The 19,541-nt window shown below is 42.3% G+C and overlaps 1 protein-coding gene across 1 annotated transcript in view; it reads left to right on the plus strand.

The window, feature by feature from the left end:
* Positions 1 to 19,541, plus strand: part of LOC124795931 (protein CEPU-1-like) — a 383,857-nt gene that overhangs the window by 78,395 nt on the left and 285,921 nt on the right. The window lies entirely within an intron of this gene.

Raw genomic sequence — 19,541 nt, forward strand, 5'->3', positions numbered from 1 at the left:
CGTAGATGTCGTTTGCTAAGTACTTTTGCCTTTCTAAAGAGATGTCGTTCCGAGAATGTTGTTCCAAATTTTGCTAAGGTTATGCATCACATCGATTCTGCAGCAGCTAAGAGAATCAAGAAACGAGCCAGCCTCGCATTGGTACGTGAGAGAGTGCAATTCACCCGCCGGAGCCTTGAGTTTATCTCACAGGAATTACTCAAACTACATTTGCAACTGGCTAGTAAGTTCACTTCTTGTTCCTGGGATTGGATTGATGATGTCACCTGGGTGTCAGCTGATTCCGCCCATAAGAAGACTACGGGACGTCAAACAGCTAAGTTCTCACGTCTCCTTGACAAACCATCCCTGCAGGTTCCGTGCAAGACTGTCATCAATTTGAGTGGCATGGTGTTGAGTGATGATGCGGTCTCGGTTTTGCAGAAAGGTCTCAAATTCGCTCCCACCCCCAAGTTCACTCCGGTCGCAGAAATTGTTAGTGCTGTTGAACAGGTTGCAGCTCGACTTCCGCCAGAATCAGCCGAGGAAATACGTCGTGAAACTTGTCGTGCGTTGACAAAATCCAAGCCGATGAAGTCAAATATCAGCAGTAAAGAGAGGGCGGCCATTCGTGATCTGAGGGAGCGCTCTGAAATTGTTGTCTTACCGGCTGACAAAGGCAATGCTACAGTTGTTGTCTCCCATAAGGACTACACTGATAAGATGCAGAGCCTGCTAAATGACGATTCCTACCGGAAGATCAGCGTTGACCCTGCAAAGAAGGTGGAGAACAAGACGAGGGCGCTTCTCAAGGACGCAGATTTACCGGAGGGTGACGCTAAGAAATTGTTACCCCAAGGTCCGGTACCGCCTAGACTATATGGACTCCCGAAGATTCACAAAGAGGGGGTACCATTACGTCCCATTGTCAGCAACATCAGGGCACCTACATATTTGTTGGCCAAATACCTGACGGGAATATTAAGTCCTTATGTGGGTAAATGCCCTCATCACATCCGTAATTCCGTGGATTTTGTTATACGCCTTGATAGCTTCAGGTTGGATGAGTCAGATATCATGGTGAGTTCTGACGTCGTTTCCTTGTTTACGAGGGTACCCCTGCGAGAGTCACTAGAATTTATTAGTCAGAAGTTTGACGAGAAGACCACTGAACTTTTTAGGCATGTCTTGACTTCCACGTATTTTCTTTTTAATGGAGAATACTACGAACAAACGGAGGGAGTCGCCATGGGTAGCCCACTCTCACCGGTGGTAGCGAATTTGTACATGGAGAACTTCGAGGAGGAAGCCCTGTCGTCATCCGTATGGAAACCTACTTGCTTTTTCCGTTACGTTGACGACACGTTCGTCATCTGGCCACATGGTATGGATAAACTCCTTGACTTCCTTACACATCTAAACTCCATACACCCCAACATCAAATTCACTATGGAGACTGAAACGGAGGGTAAATTACCTTTCCTTGACGTCTTGGTCAAGAGAAGGCCTGACGGCACCCTAGGTCATGGGGTGTATCGGAAGGCTACGCACACTGATCTGTATTTGCATGCAGACAGCTGCCACCACCCTTCACAGAGGAATGGGGTACTTAAAACTCTAGTACATAGGGCGCGCACTATCTCTGACGCAGAGAGTCTACCCCAGGAACTGGAACATCTGAGAACTGTATTTCGAAAAAATGGGTACTCAGAGTAGCAGATTCAACGTGCTCTCCGCCCAACCACTGCAGCACAACCTGTTGAGATGGATGAAGTCACGAGGGAGGAGGTAGGCACTGCATTTATTCCATACACAGGCGCACTCTCGGGAAAAATCGCCCGCATTCTGAAGAAACACCGGGTCGGAACTGTGTTTTGTCCTCCAAATAAATCTCGTGCACTGGTGGGGAGCGCCAAAGATGACCTCGGTTTGAGGAAGGCCGGCGTGTACCAGATTCCGTGTCAATGTGGCAAGTCGTATATTGGTCAGACGATGCGTACCGTCGAGGATCGATGCCGTGAACACCAGAGGCACACTCGACTGATGTATCCGAGCAAGTCGGCGGTCGCTGAACATTGTTTGTCGGAAAATCACGCCATGGAGTATGACCGCACGAGGATTCTGGTACAGACGTCGAGATACTGGGACAGCGTTGTTAGAGAGGCCATCGAAATTCGCACCAATGACGACCTCATAAACCGTGACTGTGGCTATAATCTTAGCAAGGCTTGGGAACCAGCGATCGGGTTAATCAAGAGTAAATCGAGCAGACGTATAGTTGTGACGACCACGGCGGACAGAGCCATCACACCGACGTCATCTCAGACGCCGTCGCAATCTGTTCCACAGCGCGACCGTGGCGCTGGGCGCGGACGGCGGAGGGAGCACGCCGCGGGCGGAGGGTATTTAAATCGGCCGCCGCCGCGACCGAACCCAGTTCCCTCTGAGCAGCCATAGCTTACGGATCTCCGTGCCGGCACGTTCACAGGAGCTCAGTCCGTCAGTTCACCTGATGATGGCGACATGTTTGATCGCCGAAATATTGTGCCCGTTGGACACTATAGACCGGCAGCATACCCGTGGATATTTTGATTATCAATTATATAATTAAAAACACTATATAGCTCTGAGAAATGACTAGATATTGTTGAAACTGCCCTGGAACAAAAATTCCAGCTAGTGTTGTTTGTACGTGGCAGTTTAAATTCTTTCTCAGATGGCAATACAGTTCATTTTGATGATTTGCTGAAAAACCAAGGGATGCAATCAGATCACTTACAAACACGCGTACTTGTCGTATGATTATTGAGGCATGTAACAGTACCAAATTCAGTTGGTGTACGTAACAATGAATAAACAGTGCATAGGGACAGAGCTACCCCACCAGTTGTTGTAGTCCTCTTTCTCTGCCCGCCATTACTGAAGCGCAATCATATGTTTCACTAACCACTTCTCCTTTCACATTCCGTTCTTTCAATACAGCATGAATAATGTTTGACAAACCTTCAGCAGTTTTACCTCCAGGAACATCGTAAAACCCATCGAATCTTTCCTCAATTTAGTCTACAATACAGTACCTGAATATTATACTCATTTGACTCTTGCATGATACGTCTAATGGTTCATCAGCCTGAATCGAAGTGAAATTGCAGTTCTGAATTTCAGATTTTTATTTTCTCATTAACTGCCAGAGTTATCATTTCCAATACATCATTCTGTATATCAGGAGAAGTTCCTTTAAAGGTTGAAGATGATGACAGATGATCTCGGATTAACTGCTCTCCTTAAGCTAGTAAATCCAACAATTCCAGATAGTTACCTTCGTTGCTGGAGGATTCGACTTCTCGATGGCCGCGAAAGACTAGTTCTTGTTTACAAAGAAATACAATTGCCTGAATAAGACGAGCCAATAATCTCCTGTTGGATGCAACTTGTTCGTTGTATTTTGTTGCTGCCAGACCAGCGGTTTCAGAAATGGCGTGCTCAATTCTACTTTTGCCCAATAACTGAAATGATTCTTTGTTCTGCAGGTGACGTTTTGATATCTGGTGCTTTTGTGCTTTCCTGTCAAAGTTCTTTATTGTACAAATGCCCTCATTGCGCCGTTCCTTTTCAGCACCAAACAGAAGAAATATATACGAAAATAACGTATTATTAAATGCTTTCGCCATCAGCCAAGTACGCTTTTCGTACCAGGCTGTCTGAAAAGTGCGTTTTTGTTTGGCTTCACTTAAAACTACACTTAGTATAGGAGTAGGTCGTTTGTCCTTCAATTCGCAGTTTTTTTCGTACATTAACGTAGAAAAAGGCGTATTTAATAAAAATCCTATATGGTGTAAAGTTGCTGGCTCACTCATGTTGGCGACACACCAAAAATATGCACTAAAATCACACAAGAATGACCACGAACACAAACCGCACGACTGTTCTCTTCCGTGTTAAAAGCCAGCACAGAAGCAGCAGAGACTAGTCTCGATACCTGCTAGCAAATTCAGCGCACCAGCCTTCGTGGAAGAGGGGAAGTGGAGGGTAGCACACAGCCAGATAAGGGAAGGAAGGAAGACACTGACAGCAGTCGAGTCTGAAGCAGGTAAATACACCAATTCTCAGGGTGCGGCGCGGGCTACAAATCTGATGCTTTCGCACATTTAGAGCTCTTATTAGAAAGTTGTTTATATTTTGGTATGACTTACTAGTGCATCTTTTTTAAACGCGAATACAGGGGAGACTAAGTCGCAAAGTCTCCCCACTGCTACTGCCATCGTGGTAAAACAGCTTCACTTTTTGAATCGTAGTCGCTATACATACTGAAACTACAGCTAACAGAAACGATAATGATGGAAGCTGAATAAATGTATTAAAGTTTGTGTTACGGTCAGGAGTTGAACCCACGTTTCCTTGCTTACTAGGTAGGAATGCTGACCATTACACCCAGCGCAGCACTTGGTTTAGCGTTGCTGCACGGACTTCACAAGTCCAGTTCTCTCCCCAACACAGACTTTAATTCATATCTTCAGCTTATCTTTCCCCTAAATTGTCACTATTTCCAGGACTCTCCGGCACTGGAACAGTACCCCAGTGTTGAATGTAATGGGGAAAGTCTGTACCTCAGGTGATCTCATAGATAGTCTTTATCTACGATAATGACGTACAGTGAATAATATGAGACTGAAATCTCTCGATGAACATTTAATTACAATATCTATAAGATCACCTGAGATACAGGATTTCCCCATTACGTCCAACGCTCGGGTACTATTCCAATGCCGGAGAGCCCCGACAATATTGATGATTTAGGTGGAAAATAAGCTGAAGTTATGAATTGAAGTTTGCGTTACGCAGGCCGTTCGACTTGTGTAGTCCGTGCTGCAATGTTAACCCGAGTGCTGCTGTGGAGTAATGGTCAGCTTTCCTGCCTAGTAAATAAGTCCTGGCCGTAGCACAAATTTTAGTCGATTTATTGAGCATCCATCACTATCGTAGTTAGAGATGAGATTTACATGTGTCGAGGATAATTTAATTATAACGTCTATGGACATACACTACAAAAAAAAACAGCGACTTATAAAAAGTGTGTTGGCTGACTTCCAGAGTATCGCCAGTTAAACTTTGCATGCATGTATATTGTACGTGATTTTAATTACGAGTAACAAGATAATTGCAACAGACCTCAGTATGATATCCCGAACGATTTACTTAAAAAATGGTTCAAATTGCTCTAAGCGCTAAGGGACTTACCATCTGAGTTCCCCTAGACTTAGAACTACTTAAACCTACCCAACCTAAGGACAGCACACACATCCATATCCAAGGCAGGATTCGAACCTGCGACCGCAGCAGCAGCGCGGTTCCGGACTGAAGAGCCTAGAACCGCTTGACCACAGCGGACAGCTAACCATTTACATGGAGCCCAGAATGCTTCTACAGCCTCACCTGTTTCCTCAGTGCTCTAACTATAGAATCACGCTTATGGGTCACAATTCAGTTCTTACCGCAGGGCTTTGTAGAGGGGTAGGCGAGTGTAAACAAAAATGCAGCCGCCACGTGACCAAGTACTGGCTGTCAGTTGGCCCAGCGACCTCAAGCCGCCACGTGTCTCCAGTGCTTCCACTTGATATGCAGCATGTCTTGTCCTTGTAAGAATGTCAACGTCATCGACGAAGGAGTGTGTTGTTCCCTCTTGACCTTTCGGCGAAGACCTCCGTCGCTATCCGGCAAGTTGCCCTCGAAGCGAACGAGAGGGCAACACCGTTCATTATCTATGGGTTAATGAAGTGGATAGCTTCCTGCACTCGTGTGTGATTAAGCCTGAAGCGCCGCCCTACAAGGGCTGTTCATTCTACGATATAAAGGGGAACAGCAGCGGGAAGAGAGGGGGAGGCAGGCCTCGCTACTCAGCGAACTGCTCCAGCTGCCGCCTCCACTGGAGAGAACTCCTCGGCACTTTGATGGTTAATAGCCCAACAATTACCTCAACGGCATTTTACAAACTATAAACGTCGCTGCTTTATTAACTCGCTCAGATCGGCAGTGGAACTGAATCCTGTCGTCGTAAGCAGAGACGCACAGACGTATGGAATAATTATTGCGACTCAAGAATTCAAGTGTGCGTAGAAATGGCTCTAAGACCTATGGGTCATGTAGTCCCCTTGTGTGCGTAGTGTTCGTTTACATATTTTCTGATTGATTCTTTGCTGTTGTTGTGTGGTCTTCAGTCCAGAGACTGGTTTGATGCAGCTCTCCATGCTACTCTATCCTGTGCAAGCTTCTTCATCTCCCAGTACTTACTGCCATCTACATCCTTCTGAATCTGCTTAGTGTATTCATCTCTTGGTCTCCCTCTACGATTTTTACCCTCGACGCTGCCCTGCAGTACTAAACTGGTGAGCCCTTGATGCCTCAGAACATGTCCTACCAACCGATCCCTTCTTCTAGTCAAGTTGTGCCACAAATTTCTCTTCTCCCCAATTCTGTTCAATACCTCCTCATTAGCTATGTGATCTACCCATCTAATCTTCAGCATCCTTCTGTAGCACCACATTTCGAAAGCTTCTAGTCTCTTCTTGTCTAAACTATTTATCGTCCATGTTTCACTTCCATACATGACTACACTCCATACAAATACTTTCAGAAACGACTTCCTGACACTTAAATCAATACTAGATGTTAACAAATTTCTCTTCTTCAGAGACGCTTTCCTTGCCATTGCCAGTCTACATTTTATATCTCCGCTACTCCGACCATCCTCAGTTATTTTGCTCCCCAAATAGCAAAACTAATTTACTACTTTAAGGGTCCTATTTCATAATCTAATACCCTCAGGATCACCCGATTTAATTCGACTACATTCCATTATCCTCGTTTGGCTTTTGTTGATGTTCATCTTATATCATCCTTTCAAGACACTGTCCATTCCGTTCAGCTGCTCTTCCAGGTCCTGTGCTGTCTGTTTGCTATACTCTGCGATAACACATAGGGAAGATCCCTTCAGCGGCAACAAAATGGAACGTGCAATTTTTAGCTTCGAAGATCACCATGTGGGAACATTAGAGCTCCTTGTAAATAGAAGACACTATTATGAATGGGAATATTGAGAAACCTCATTTTTCAACGAAAAAAAACTAAACTTTTCAAGACGTAGAAGAAACATTCTAGGTCTTAAAGTTATGTTCAGTGCTGACGTTTTACTTCTTATTTTTTGTTAAAATGAATGTAGAGGGAAAAATTCCAATGCACTGTCGACAATCTTGGTACAGTTTTTTGATGTTAAGTTAAAATTTATTTAATGAACATATGAACACTATCAATATTTTGTGATAAATAAGCAACAGCCATTACTTAATTGATACTTCAGTGCTATTTTGGACAAAAATTCAACCAAACTACCCCTGTTTTCCATTCCCTTTGGTTATTTCTTTCACAAATGTTTGCCAGTTATGTAACTTCTGAGGTCATCAGTTCCCTAGAACTTAGAACTACTTGAACCTAACTAACCTAAGGACATCACGCACATCCATGACCGAGGCAGGATTCGAACCTGTGACTGCAGCGGTAGCGCGGTTCCAGACTGTAGCGCCTAGAAGCGCTCGGCCACCCCGGGCGGCCAAAACTTTTCAAATTAGGAACACGTTTCCACCTTGTGGTTGACCTATTTTAAACTGAAGTGTGCATGGAAAATTTTCAAATAAAATTGATAATCTACACGACCAACTTAAAATTTTGAGAAAGGGCATATATTTTGTTTTTATGGGGTTTTCTTCAGTTTAGGTGAAACAATGACTGCATAACAACACAGAAAAAGGCAGAACTTTATATCGCGATTGGCCTATATGTTTAAAGTATTGAATCATAGCTAATCTAATTTTATCAAAAAAATAAACATATGTTGTTTCTCAGTATTGCCATTGCACACATATGTTTATAGTACATATTCTCACATAAAATTATCACAGTAATGTAGGATGTAATTGGTATTAGTTTAGGCATTCCTATACGTGGTAGAATACCAGTGCATCAGTATTTACATTATTTGCGATCCAATAGTTATAGCAATTAGCAGTAGCATGTATTTAGAATGGTTAGTACCTCCAAGTACATTTGGCAAAAGCAAGCTACTACTGTTTTCTTTTTTCAAATATAACTTATTGCCATCTGGCGTGAACCATTTAGCCAGAGAAGTAAGTAACTACAGAATTTGTATACAGTATCACATACACAGCATAGACATTAGCAATTACATTAATTGCAAGTAAACGTCATGGTACACTCTGTACATTCACACACTCGAGATAGCCGTTGTATCATAACTTCTTATGCTGGAACGTTTGTGTCGAACTTATAACTGGGTGTCTGCTTCTTGTAAAAACTGGGCAACACTAACGTAGTCCGCTGTGGCAGCTGCCGAAATAGGTCCGTCACAGATATAGGTTGCGGAATCCCTGCTTCTCCTGGGCAGCAGGTCAGGTGTTGCAGTCTAGACACCTGGATGTAAAACGGTTAGTATATATTGACAGGCGCAGTCCACTCACAAGGGGAGGCCGCCAATTGTGAAATTCAGATTCGATTCATACTGCGCATAATAAAAGCTCATGGCCAGAGGTGTAATGTGGCAAAGCACAAAGATGCACTTCTCAGCCGTTGTCGAGAAAATCGACAGTTAAAAGAAACCGTTGCAATGAAATACTCTCTACGATTAATGATTTTCTACAGCGTCATAGGGCAGCGGTAAACGCTGGGGCTCGTAATCCGAAGGTCGCCGGATCAAATCTCGCGCCATGCAATATTTTTTTATTATTAGTTTTTTGCAATTAATGAATTGCTTATGCATGTTGGTGAAGGCGGATCGCTCTCCAATTGTACCACCTCCATTTTTCCGTTTGTTTAACAGGGTGTACCAAAGCTGTCCCGTCCGCTCTGATTTTCGACGATGTTATAAGTTGCGCTAGGGACCGCATCTACCTTCTTTTGAAGTTAGCAGGCAACTATGCTGTTATGGGGCGGCTCGTTTCGGCCCATTCAACATCTGTCCTTCAAGTGTAACGAGCGAGTAACGGAGTTTATATTTCATACCTGCCACAGCAAGTTTGTGTTCGTGGGTTCTCTATTCTAATTCGAACGTTTGACTTACGCTATACGTATTCGTTTCTACGTCTTCCGTTAACTATACGTGGTTAACATTATGAAGACAATTAATAACATTTGTGAAATACAACTTTGTTTGCGGAAAACATAATGATGTTCGAAGTCGCCAGTTTTTCCACGACAAACGACTTTCAACAACTTAAAAAAAGTTGCATGGAGCGAGATTCGATCCGGCGACCTTCGGATTACGAATCCGAGCGCTTACCGCTGCACCACCACGCTGTAGAAAATTACTAATCGTAGAGAGTATTTCACCGCAACGGTTTCTTTTAACTGTCGATTTTCTCGACAACGGCTGAGAAGTGCATCTTGGTGCTTTGTCACATTACACCTCTGGCCATGAGCTTTTATTATGCGCAGTATGAATCGAATCTGAATATCACAATTGGCGGCCTCCCCTTGTCAGTAGTACAGTTACAGCTATGTAGAAAACATCAGGTCGTAGAGTTTGCCTCTGGCTGTGAGCTGCCTTCTTCTTCAGGACACCAGCAGAAGGCACTGTCTGCTCACTAGACGATGTATGCGTACTGCTGACCACGCTCTGCGTTGACCATTGCGACTCTGCACATCACACTGCCTCGCTTCACGAGTTCTTTGGTCCAAAATCTCTTACTCACTGGCCGTCAACGAACCCTTTGCTGCTCCCTCTGCTCTACTCAGAATTGTAGCCCGTGGCAACTACTCTGCCAAGCATGTGCACCATACAAACCCCCATGCTGACCCCAGAAAATGTAGCCGCTGGACGCAGCGGCCTCCGGCAACATTTCGAGTCACTCTTGCCGCTGTAAAAACAAAGAAGCCGCAGAGTAGTGCTGCCTCCGCCGAAACGCCGACACACGCACGACCTGCCTCGGTTTCAGTGCTGAACCCTCACTGTTGCGACCAGGTGGGCGGTAGGAGATGCAAAAGTGCTGTGAAATTTCAAATTCACGACCCACAAAAGTCGGGCTGATATCTTCGTAACTGTGTACATGATCCTTCTTACATTCCCCTGCAACTTAACGCATGCACCGTATACGTTGTGTACGAGAGCCAGACGAAAATTAAAGTCATTTTTTGAAAAAAAAAACTTAGTCCACCTCTGGATTAGCTTTCCAGTTCCGTCATGGAAGAGGATAAACGATCTTATGCATATCCACTCTGGCACCACCTCTAAAACCTCATCATCTGACGAAAACTTTGTCATATGGATATGCTCCTTCATGTGACCAAAAAGGCGAAAATCCGTTGGAGCTCAGTCAGGTGTATTGACTGTTCCAGTAGCTAAAAAACAAGATTTTGATTGCACTTGATTGTTCAGCCTGGTGTATGAAAAAGGGAAGTACACTGGAATTACACATTTTGTTGTCCGTTTCGATTTCTGGTTTCGTCTCTCACATAGGTCACAACAACTGTCACTATTCATTGTTCAACTTTTAAGAGTGTAATGATACAGCAGTGGAATTTTAATTGCACAAGAAATTGTCGTCAACGTTCCAGCTGAAGCTTTGCATTTGATCCTTTTTGCTATGGCTGTTTCTGCATCATATACCGACTCGCATTTGTTGACCACGTCTTGTCAACGGTTAGTGAGCGAATCAGCAAGTCTTCTACTTCATCTTCAGATGGCTGTAAGTGTAGTTTCGATTTATCCAAATGTTCCTGTTTGCTTTTGTATGTCAGTTGACGTGGTACCCGACGAACAAAAATTTGCGAGATTTAGACGCTCATGGACGATTTATAATGCCAAATCGTAGCTAATTTTCATCTCGTACACAATATCGTCAACGCTGGCGTTAGGATCATCACGAATTGTTCGCTCAGAAGTCTCCACGTTCCTGTTAATTTTGAAAGTGGACTGCCTTTCCGAACTCTCTGCGTCGGTAACACATTCTCATGTACATTAAAAGCAAAGATATTTCATTTACTAAGACATGTATCACCATTCTGTAAATAATCTTCGCAGCTTTATTCTCTTCAAACTTCATCAAAAGCACCTGTCCTAATTTCTTCCTTATTTTTTTGGAAATTTGTGGTAAGCTCCTATGGGACCAAACTGCTGAGGTAATCGGTCCTTATGCTTACACACTACTTAATCTAAAACTAACTTACTCTAAGAACAACACAAACACCCGAGGGAGGACTCGAACCTCCAACGGGGGCAGCCGCGCGAACCGTGGCAAGGCGCCTAGACGGCGCGGCTACCCCGTGCGGCTCTCTTCCTTTGTGCATGGACAATTAAGCACTACAAAAATGCTCAGAAATAACTACGAAGTCTTCCTGAAGCAACATAACTGACGCACAAGAACAAAAGAGAAGTTAAGGCATGTCATTGTCAATATATGGAGCACAAAAACCGCGTTTGCTTGTTGTGTTGCTCTCATAGTTAGGACGAAAGCCCGAATCAGAGAGCGATTTATTGCAAATGCGTTACGTGTTGAATGGTATGATAACATTTGCGAAACCATCTAGAGATTTTATTGAAAAAAAAACCTCCGACATTTCTTACTTGCCTTGTACTTCAAATGAAGACGCACTGCAGGGGATGTTCGCCGATCTCATCTACAAAAAATGTTCAGATGCGTTGGACTATCTTTAATTTCACGGAGATGTCACACAGTAAGGTGAACAAATATTTCACAGCTAACATAGACTGCTTTAATGAACTGACGCCACGCACAATCCGTCTCTATTACCCGCGAGATTTGCTACAGTGTCACTAGACTCGGAGCACGAGCTCGAATCGTGGAATAACTCTTAAGGAAATCGACCCGTATTGGCTTAAAGCACATTATGGAAAACACGAAACAAGTATGAATGGTCCTCCTGTGATAACCATTGTCGTAAATCGCTCGATTGACTAACCAGAAACGGACTTTTGCAACTACCCTGGTACCGTAGATGCATTTAAAAAAGTGTCCTGAAATTCATTTAGTAAGGTCTCATAAGTTTACTCGTTCACATTCTCTTAGGAAAATGATCATTTCATGTCGACGAATCATTTGAATTGCAATTAGATTTGGAGTCGCTTCTATAAGTGGCAGTTAAATGGAGACGAAACAAATGGAAAAAAGTAAATAAACCGTCAAAGGTTATTGCCATAACTGTTGAAACATTTATCCTACTGTGATACAAGACGGTCGATGCGTTCATTGAAAAAAGTTATAAGTTGCCTACGAAACAATATTTGTGCTCAGGCGTGGACCTCTTAGGCTGCAACTTGGCAAAATGTGGGCAGACTTTCTGTTGGCACGTAGTTTCAACTGTGCTTCAGAAGTTCCTCTGGGAAGCCCTTACACATCCTCCATAAAGTTCAGATTTTTGGAGACCTGAAGAAAGACATTCATGACCGTCGTTTTGATTCGGTCAAAGAGATGAAAACCAGAGAATATCTTTGGTTAAGTAGCAACCATAATATTTTCCATAAAGGCGTTGACCGTCTTGTCTCACAATGGCATAAATATGGTAACAGTTACGGCGATCACTTTTGAAACAATAAACAGTTTACTTTTCCATCCACCTCGTTTTCATTTGACTGACCCTTGTATCACTTCATCATTTTTTGTACACTTACTAGATAATTATAGTTTGAGTGCCGAATATCCGAATATGCATTTAATTTCTGGTAGTATGTAAATTTGTTTTGTATTTTTGTTTTAAGATATTGCTGTTCTAGTTTCTTCGTAAATCGAGAGCAGTAGTCGGTGAGAGCATAGCAGTGGCACCTTATCCTAATCCGATATGCAAGTTAAAGAGATACAAGATGTCCACATTTTTTCCCTGGAATATCTGTGGCAACTGCAAGGATCAGTTCATAGCGAAATGTTATGGCTTGCTACAAAAACAGCGGACCTGTTTAGTTCCTGCGTAGAACGACACGTTCATAATAATGGCAGTTAACAGAACCGCCAGGGACGAGAACTTACATGGCCAGTCTGGCGTTCACCTTGGAAAATACTTGTCTGGCGAGCCTGTGAGAAGCGTGAATTCACGAGGTAATGGAAACAGATGACTATTGAGTACTGAAGTTAGAAGCATTACCCGAACCAGTTACAAGTTCACACGATAACAGGGATGGATTCGTGAACATTCTCCAGTTTCTCCTTGGTTCTGTACTCGAGCACTCCACATATACGTTACGATCATCGGTTAAAGCAATTAGGGATTGTGCAGTGTTTGCAAGGTCGAAGAATGTACTCTAACAAGCATTCGCACTTTTACGTTGTAGAAGTGAGATACATTGTCAGTGTGAGCAAACCGATATTTGTGTTTCTCGAAGAAGCATTCAGGATGAGACGAGGACTTCTGAGTGAATAATTCGTGATGATCATAATGCCAGCATTGACGATATTGTGTACGAGATGAAAACTAGCCACGATTCGACATTATAAATCGTCCATGAGTGTCTAAATTCTCGCAAATTTTTGGTCGTTGGGTACCACGTTAACTGACACAAAAAAGCAAACAGGAACATTTGGATAGATCGAAACTACCTTACGGCCATCTGAAGATGAAGTAGAAGGCTTACTGATACGATCAGTAAACGTTGACAAGACGTGGATCAACCAATGCGGGTCAGAGTATGGTGCAGAAACAATCATAGCAAAAAAGATCAAATTGAAAGCTTCATCTGAAATGCTGACGACGATTTTTTGGGTAATTAAAATTCCACTGCTGTATCATTACACTCCTAAAAGTTGAACAATGAATAGTGGTAGTTGTTGTGACCTATGCGAGAGACGAAACCAAAAATCAAAACGAACAGAGACGCCAACAAAATGTGTGAATACAGTGTGCTTCCCTCCTTCACACACCTGGCTGAACAATCAAGTGCAATAAAAATCTTGTTTTTTAGCTACTGGAGCAATGTATACACCCGACTGAGCTTCAACGGATTTTCGCTTTTTTGGTCAGATGAAGGAGCATATCCATATGACAAAGTTTTTTTTTCAGTATTTACCAAATTTGTGCTACAATAAAGTAGCTAGAGAGGCCGTATACAACGACAGATTCTTGATCTCATCAGTAAAATCTGAATTCGTACTTTAACTCGGCAACAAATTAAAGAAATAAAACTTAGAAGCCCACACTGCTTAAGCAAATAAGATTGACATAATAGCAATCAAAGGCAAACTTCGTTCTAAATGTCGATATATCCTGTTGTTCAAGCCACGCTATACAGTGGAATCGAAAAGTATGCGTCACGACCGACTCTTCGTCAACAGTGTGCAAGGAACTACAAATATTGGTCCACAATATGTAGCTGTCCATATTTTTAAATCAGTTTTAAAATGAATTTTACGCATAAGTGAATCCAAATTTATAGTCTGTTCTCAAATTAATTGCTCCAGAACCCAAACTGCAATGGTATTTTCTTCTTGATAGCTGTATAAGTCTTCCACTACTTATTCCTACTCAACTCTTGGATTTAATACTGTACTAAATGATCTTGAAGTCATCCTGTTTTGACTGAGCAGGTAGAGTTCCTCTATAAACAACACTCTCTTCTAGCTGGGGCCAAAAGTGTAACCTTAGCAACAGCATGAAATGTTCGATGAGCGCTCTGTGAATGACCTTCCTTCACCTGCATATAGCAGAATCATTTACTTAGGGTCACCAGGCCGTAAATTCTCGTCACATTCGAAGGAAGACAAAAAAGTATTGAGCATTATCCAGTTACAAATTTCGTTACTCACCGCAAACTAACGAAAACTGTATCCTCTATAAAACAGTGTCTGTCGGGTCTGTTGCCCTTTTAGTCCACAGTCACACTGAATAGTGGCTCCCAGATTCTCCTTTCATGTCTTCCGTTTCCTCGGTAGACTTCCCTTTTCACCTCACGTTTTGTTGCAGTCTAAAGTGAAGAGCCACAGGGATGAGATGATGAAGAAGGTTCTTTCAACAGGGTTGATGTTAATACGTCGTCATTCTGTCTTAGGACAAAAAGTACCTAGCATTCAACGCTTTGTGACTGCGAACGCTGCCGGGGACAATAGTTAATTATTTGATAGGCATACTGCAGACCGTTTTTTTCACAATTCCTCACGCAGTTTTCGTAACACTTTACACTAGCCGGCGCGGTGGCCGTGCGGTTCTAGGTGCTGCAGTCCGGAACCGCGGGACTGCTACGGTTGCAGGTTCGAATCCTGCCTCGGGCATGGATGTGTGTGATGTCCTTAGGTTAGTTAGGTTTAAGTGGTTCTAAGTTATAGGGGACTGATGACCTAAGATGTTAAGTCCCATAGTGCTCAGAGCCATTTTTGAACTTTACACCAGTAAACCAGGTTGATTGTAGCAGCGCGGAGAAAAAATCCACGGTAGAGTGTTTATGTAAATTATCTGTTGTTAGATACTTCATCAATTTATTTATTATATTGGCAGATTGTTCTCTCCCAACACATTTGTCACTGAAGAGTCACTGGTCACTGAAATATACATTCCCTTCCCTTGTATGTGTCTTTACACTTGACGTTGTTTACAGTACTGAATATGTAAATTTTTATTTATTGCAACGGCTTCATGTGAGCCGCTACATGGTTTGATACAACAGTTATATGCTCAAAACACCCCTGAGTGCCCCTCCGAAACTCAGGAAAGCTCAATGTAAGTTTTATTATTAGGAATTCAAAAAATGGTTCAAATGGTTCTGAGCGGTATGGGACTTAACATCTGTGGTCATCAGTCCCCTAGAACTTAGAACTACTTAAACCTAACTAACCTAAGGACTTCACACACATCCATGCCCGAGGCAGGATTCGAACCTGCGACCGTAGCAGTCGCACGGTTCCGGACTGCGCGCCTGGAACCGCTAGACCACCGCGGCCGGCTATTAGGAATTCTGTTGTATTATCACTCTTAGTATAGTCTGCAAATGTGAATGCAGATCGTCTGCTGACGTATGTGTGGTCTGTATGTTTTTGGTTCTGTGAATGTGCAGATGTAGTTTAGCGAACCATAGTATTAAGTAGACCGCGACCGCACTGGACCAGAGAGACGTGTTCCCCACACGTTAGCAGGTCACCATAGGTTGGCAAATAGCCATTGTGCAGACTCTCTGAGCCCTTCCGGCCAACGTGTGTGGACCCCGGACGAGGGGAGACGGTTAGGCATTCCCTTCTGAGACTCTGGTAAGTATGGACGCTCTGCCCGATGGCTCCTACTGTCATCTTAGTTAGGAACGATAGTCAAGTTGGATAAAATTGCTATTTTTATTTTGTTACACTGATCATGGGCCAGCATTCCATATAATCGCACTATTAAGTAAAGTAAGTGATTAAGGAGTATTTTTCATGATTTTGAGGAAATAAATGTTGTTGTTACATAAAATTCTTAACTTGGTTTTACCACAGCAACGCCATATTTCCGTTACCATTCCTCCGATTAAGTTATTAAAACTTTCAACTTAAAGTTAACCAATAAGCAGAAATTTTGTGTAGTGATGTTTGCTCGTGCAAACGGTTGTGGGCGTCTATGACAAGAGACACAGGTGCCATTTTCAAATTGAGGATGCCTGCCAAGGCTTTGAGGATAGTAAGTATCATGCATAATGGCGTCTCTGCATATACATTCCCTTCCTTTGTCTGTATCCTTTCACTTGACGTTGTTTACAGTACTGAATATGTAAATTTGTATTTATATGCTTAATATATAAGTCACATTTTGTGTAGTACATCTTTCTCATACTGCGTTGCACGTTTCACTGAATTTTCTTTAGGATTTATTAATGTATTTTTAAAGGAGTTTCCACAATTTGACTCTTAACTGTTCATTTATTTTACGAATTTGATTTCGGCTTTATCGCCATTCTCAAGTGCACGTTGAACCGAAAACATTGAAGTTAAAATTAATAATATGTACATATCACATATCTCAGGGCCTCTGTCACATGATTTCGTTGAAAAAACATATTTCTACAGGATATGAGTACATACCGAAAATGTGTAATGTGGCTGACACTGTGCACAGTGAATAACCAGTAACAGTCGACATGGCATATTTAACAGGCAGTCTTTTCCTTTGATTTGCATTCATCTCTTCAGTACATCAAGTGGAATAAGCGCATGTCACTACTTTGTCAGTCCAGACATATTACCAGGAGAGTGAAGGTGGATATTTATGTAGCTACATGCTTAGCACGTCCTTGTAATACACGTTCATAACAGCCTCTTACAGGTATACGTTGTAGTACTCCATCGCACAGTGTATAATAATATAAGCATTTTTTTATCTCAAAACGACCTCGTTGCTGCAATAGTACAAAATCGCAATTCACTGCTCCCTGGAGATTTACATAAAAGATATCACTCCTGTGCAAATGAACAATTAAGAGTCAAATGGCAGAAATTTCTTTGAAAAAAATCTACATAACTATCGTCCTCCACGAACGAAAGATCATTAACTGCTCACAGAATGTTTACTAGTTTTATGTTTCTCTTTTGTTTATTGCAACAATTATTGTACCTCTCATGAACGAATTTGGTAAGTTAGCTGCTATGTATTACTCGACTCAGAATCCAAAACTTTTCTTACATAAACTTGACGTCCCCCAAAAGTTGTTTTGCATGACACAATAACGGTTGTTTTCTTCATATAGTCTTGCAAGTGGGACTGATATTGCATCTACCTTCGATAATTGTACTACTGGTAAAACGCCAGCGTGGAAGAAGGCGGTGACTAAGAAGTTTAACTGGAAGTAGGGGCCAGGTTTGGTTGATACTTTCGTAACGAAGGCCCCTATGAATATCTGAAATGACCACCACATGCCTGGATACGTTATGCGACCCATTTGTAACATAGTGTAACATTGCACAACCACAGTCCCCAGGGAACACGTTTAATTTCGGTAGCACATAATACATTCACAGTTTAACCATGCATTCTGCCGTTTCATTTTTATCAACATTAATGACGACAAAATCTGAATATACACCAGCCTGCAAGCGTCAGGACATGGAAATCCAGTCGTCTGCTCAAAAAATATATCCTAAATGTAATGACCATGCACCATGTTTTGTGTATGTGTGTAAGTTTAGGCGAGGGAGAGAAAGCAAGACAGAAGACGTCAGTAATACAAAAGACCGATAAGAGCGGGTCGACCACCGAAACTGTGTCGTTGTGCGGCAGTCCTAAGGGCGCGCTTGCACGCAAAAGGTCGCCCCGAAAGCGCTTTCTGCTGCCGTGCACTGGCTTTCAAAGCGAATACAACTAGTATTAGAGCATAATCTGTTTTCTTACAAACCGCAAATGGTCAAAGACAATGGACAACCATTTGCCAACTCACGTAGGAATTACACATCTTTCTGAGACTTACAGGACAAGTCTACAGCTAATTAGCTGTGCTGATGATTATGTTATTTTCGTGAACAATACAAAAGAGAGGGTGGAGAATTGTCAGAATTGACGTTCGCCTGTTGTGCAAACAGCAATTGACTGTAATGCGCAAACATGTTTCGACATAATTTTGGTTTCATCAGCCAGTGCGTTTAGTGTGTAAAATGGCAACTTGGTTGGTGAGTTAACAAATCATTCACCTGTAGACACAACTCTGCTGTGGCGAAATATTTTTGTACAACAAAACTGCATTTACAGATAAAATTATTTGTTAACTCCCCAACCAACGTCACAATAAGATAATTTCTCTCCTGATTGCAAGCAACATGATATCTTAAAGGACGTTTTACAGAACCTAGGGTTATAGAGAATAGCCCGTAATATAATCTTTAAGCTTCGCTGCTACTGGAGCTTCAAAACCTAACAGTTTTAATGATAAAGAGATTTACAATCTTTATAAAATATTTTCGGAGAACTTGCAGTGTTCAGTCGGTAAAAACTCGAAGGTTTGTGTGTTTGGCGCCTAATAACTCCATGAGATCTTATTGCTTACATCGAGTTTCTATGGATATCTACACTGGCAAAATAAAGGGTATTAGTGGTATAAGAGCAGATATTTCTATAGGACAGTATACTGAACAGCATTACATCAGTGTTTACTTCATTTACAGACTAATAATTATAGCTACTGTGAGCAGTTTGTCTTGGCGTCGTTAAGCACCTCCAAGTACAAGCTGCACAAGTAAGTCCTTAACGTTTATTTTTCCCTGGGCAGCAGGTCAGTTACTGAAGTATGGGTGTGTGGACGCAAAACTGATTGTCTACACTGACAGGTTTAGTCCACTTTAAGGGGCAGTTGCGACAGTTCAGAAAACGTCAGGTAGTACATTATGTGATGTGTCTGCGTTAAGACAGCTACTCACAGGGGAAAAAAAAAGATTCATACACTGAAGTGTGTACATATTAAAGTCGCAATTATCACAGTATCTGTAGCTATACTCCAAACACCCAGTATAAGATTTCTAATCATACCATAACAGCCACAATTTTCGATATAAAACGTATTTGCTGGAATATCAGTTTGAGTAACTATCAGGTTATAAACATTTGTA

This window comes from Schistocerca piceifrons, chromosome 4 (genome assembly GCF_021461385.2).
Source record: "Schistocerca piceifrons isolate TAMUIC-IGC-003096 chromosome 4, iqSchPice1.1, whole genome shotgun sequence".
Taxonomy (NCBI): domain Eukaryota; kingdom Metazoa; phylum Arthropoda; class Insecta; order Orthoptera; family Acrididae; genus Schistocerca; species Schistocerca piceifrons.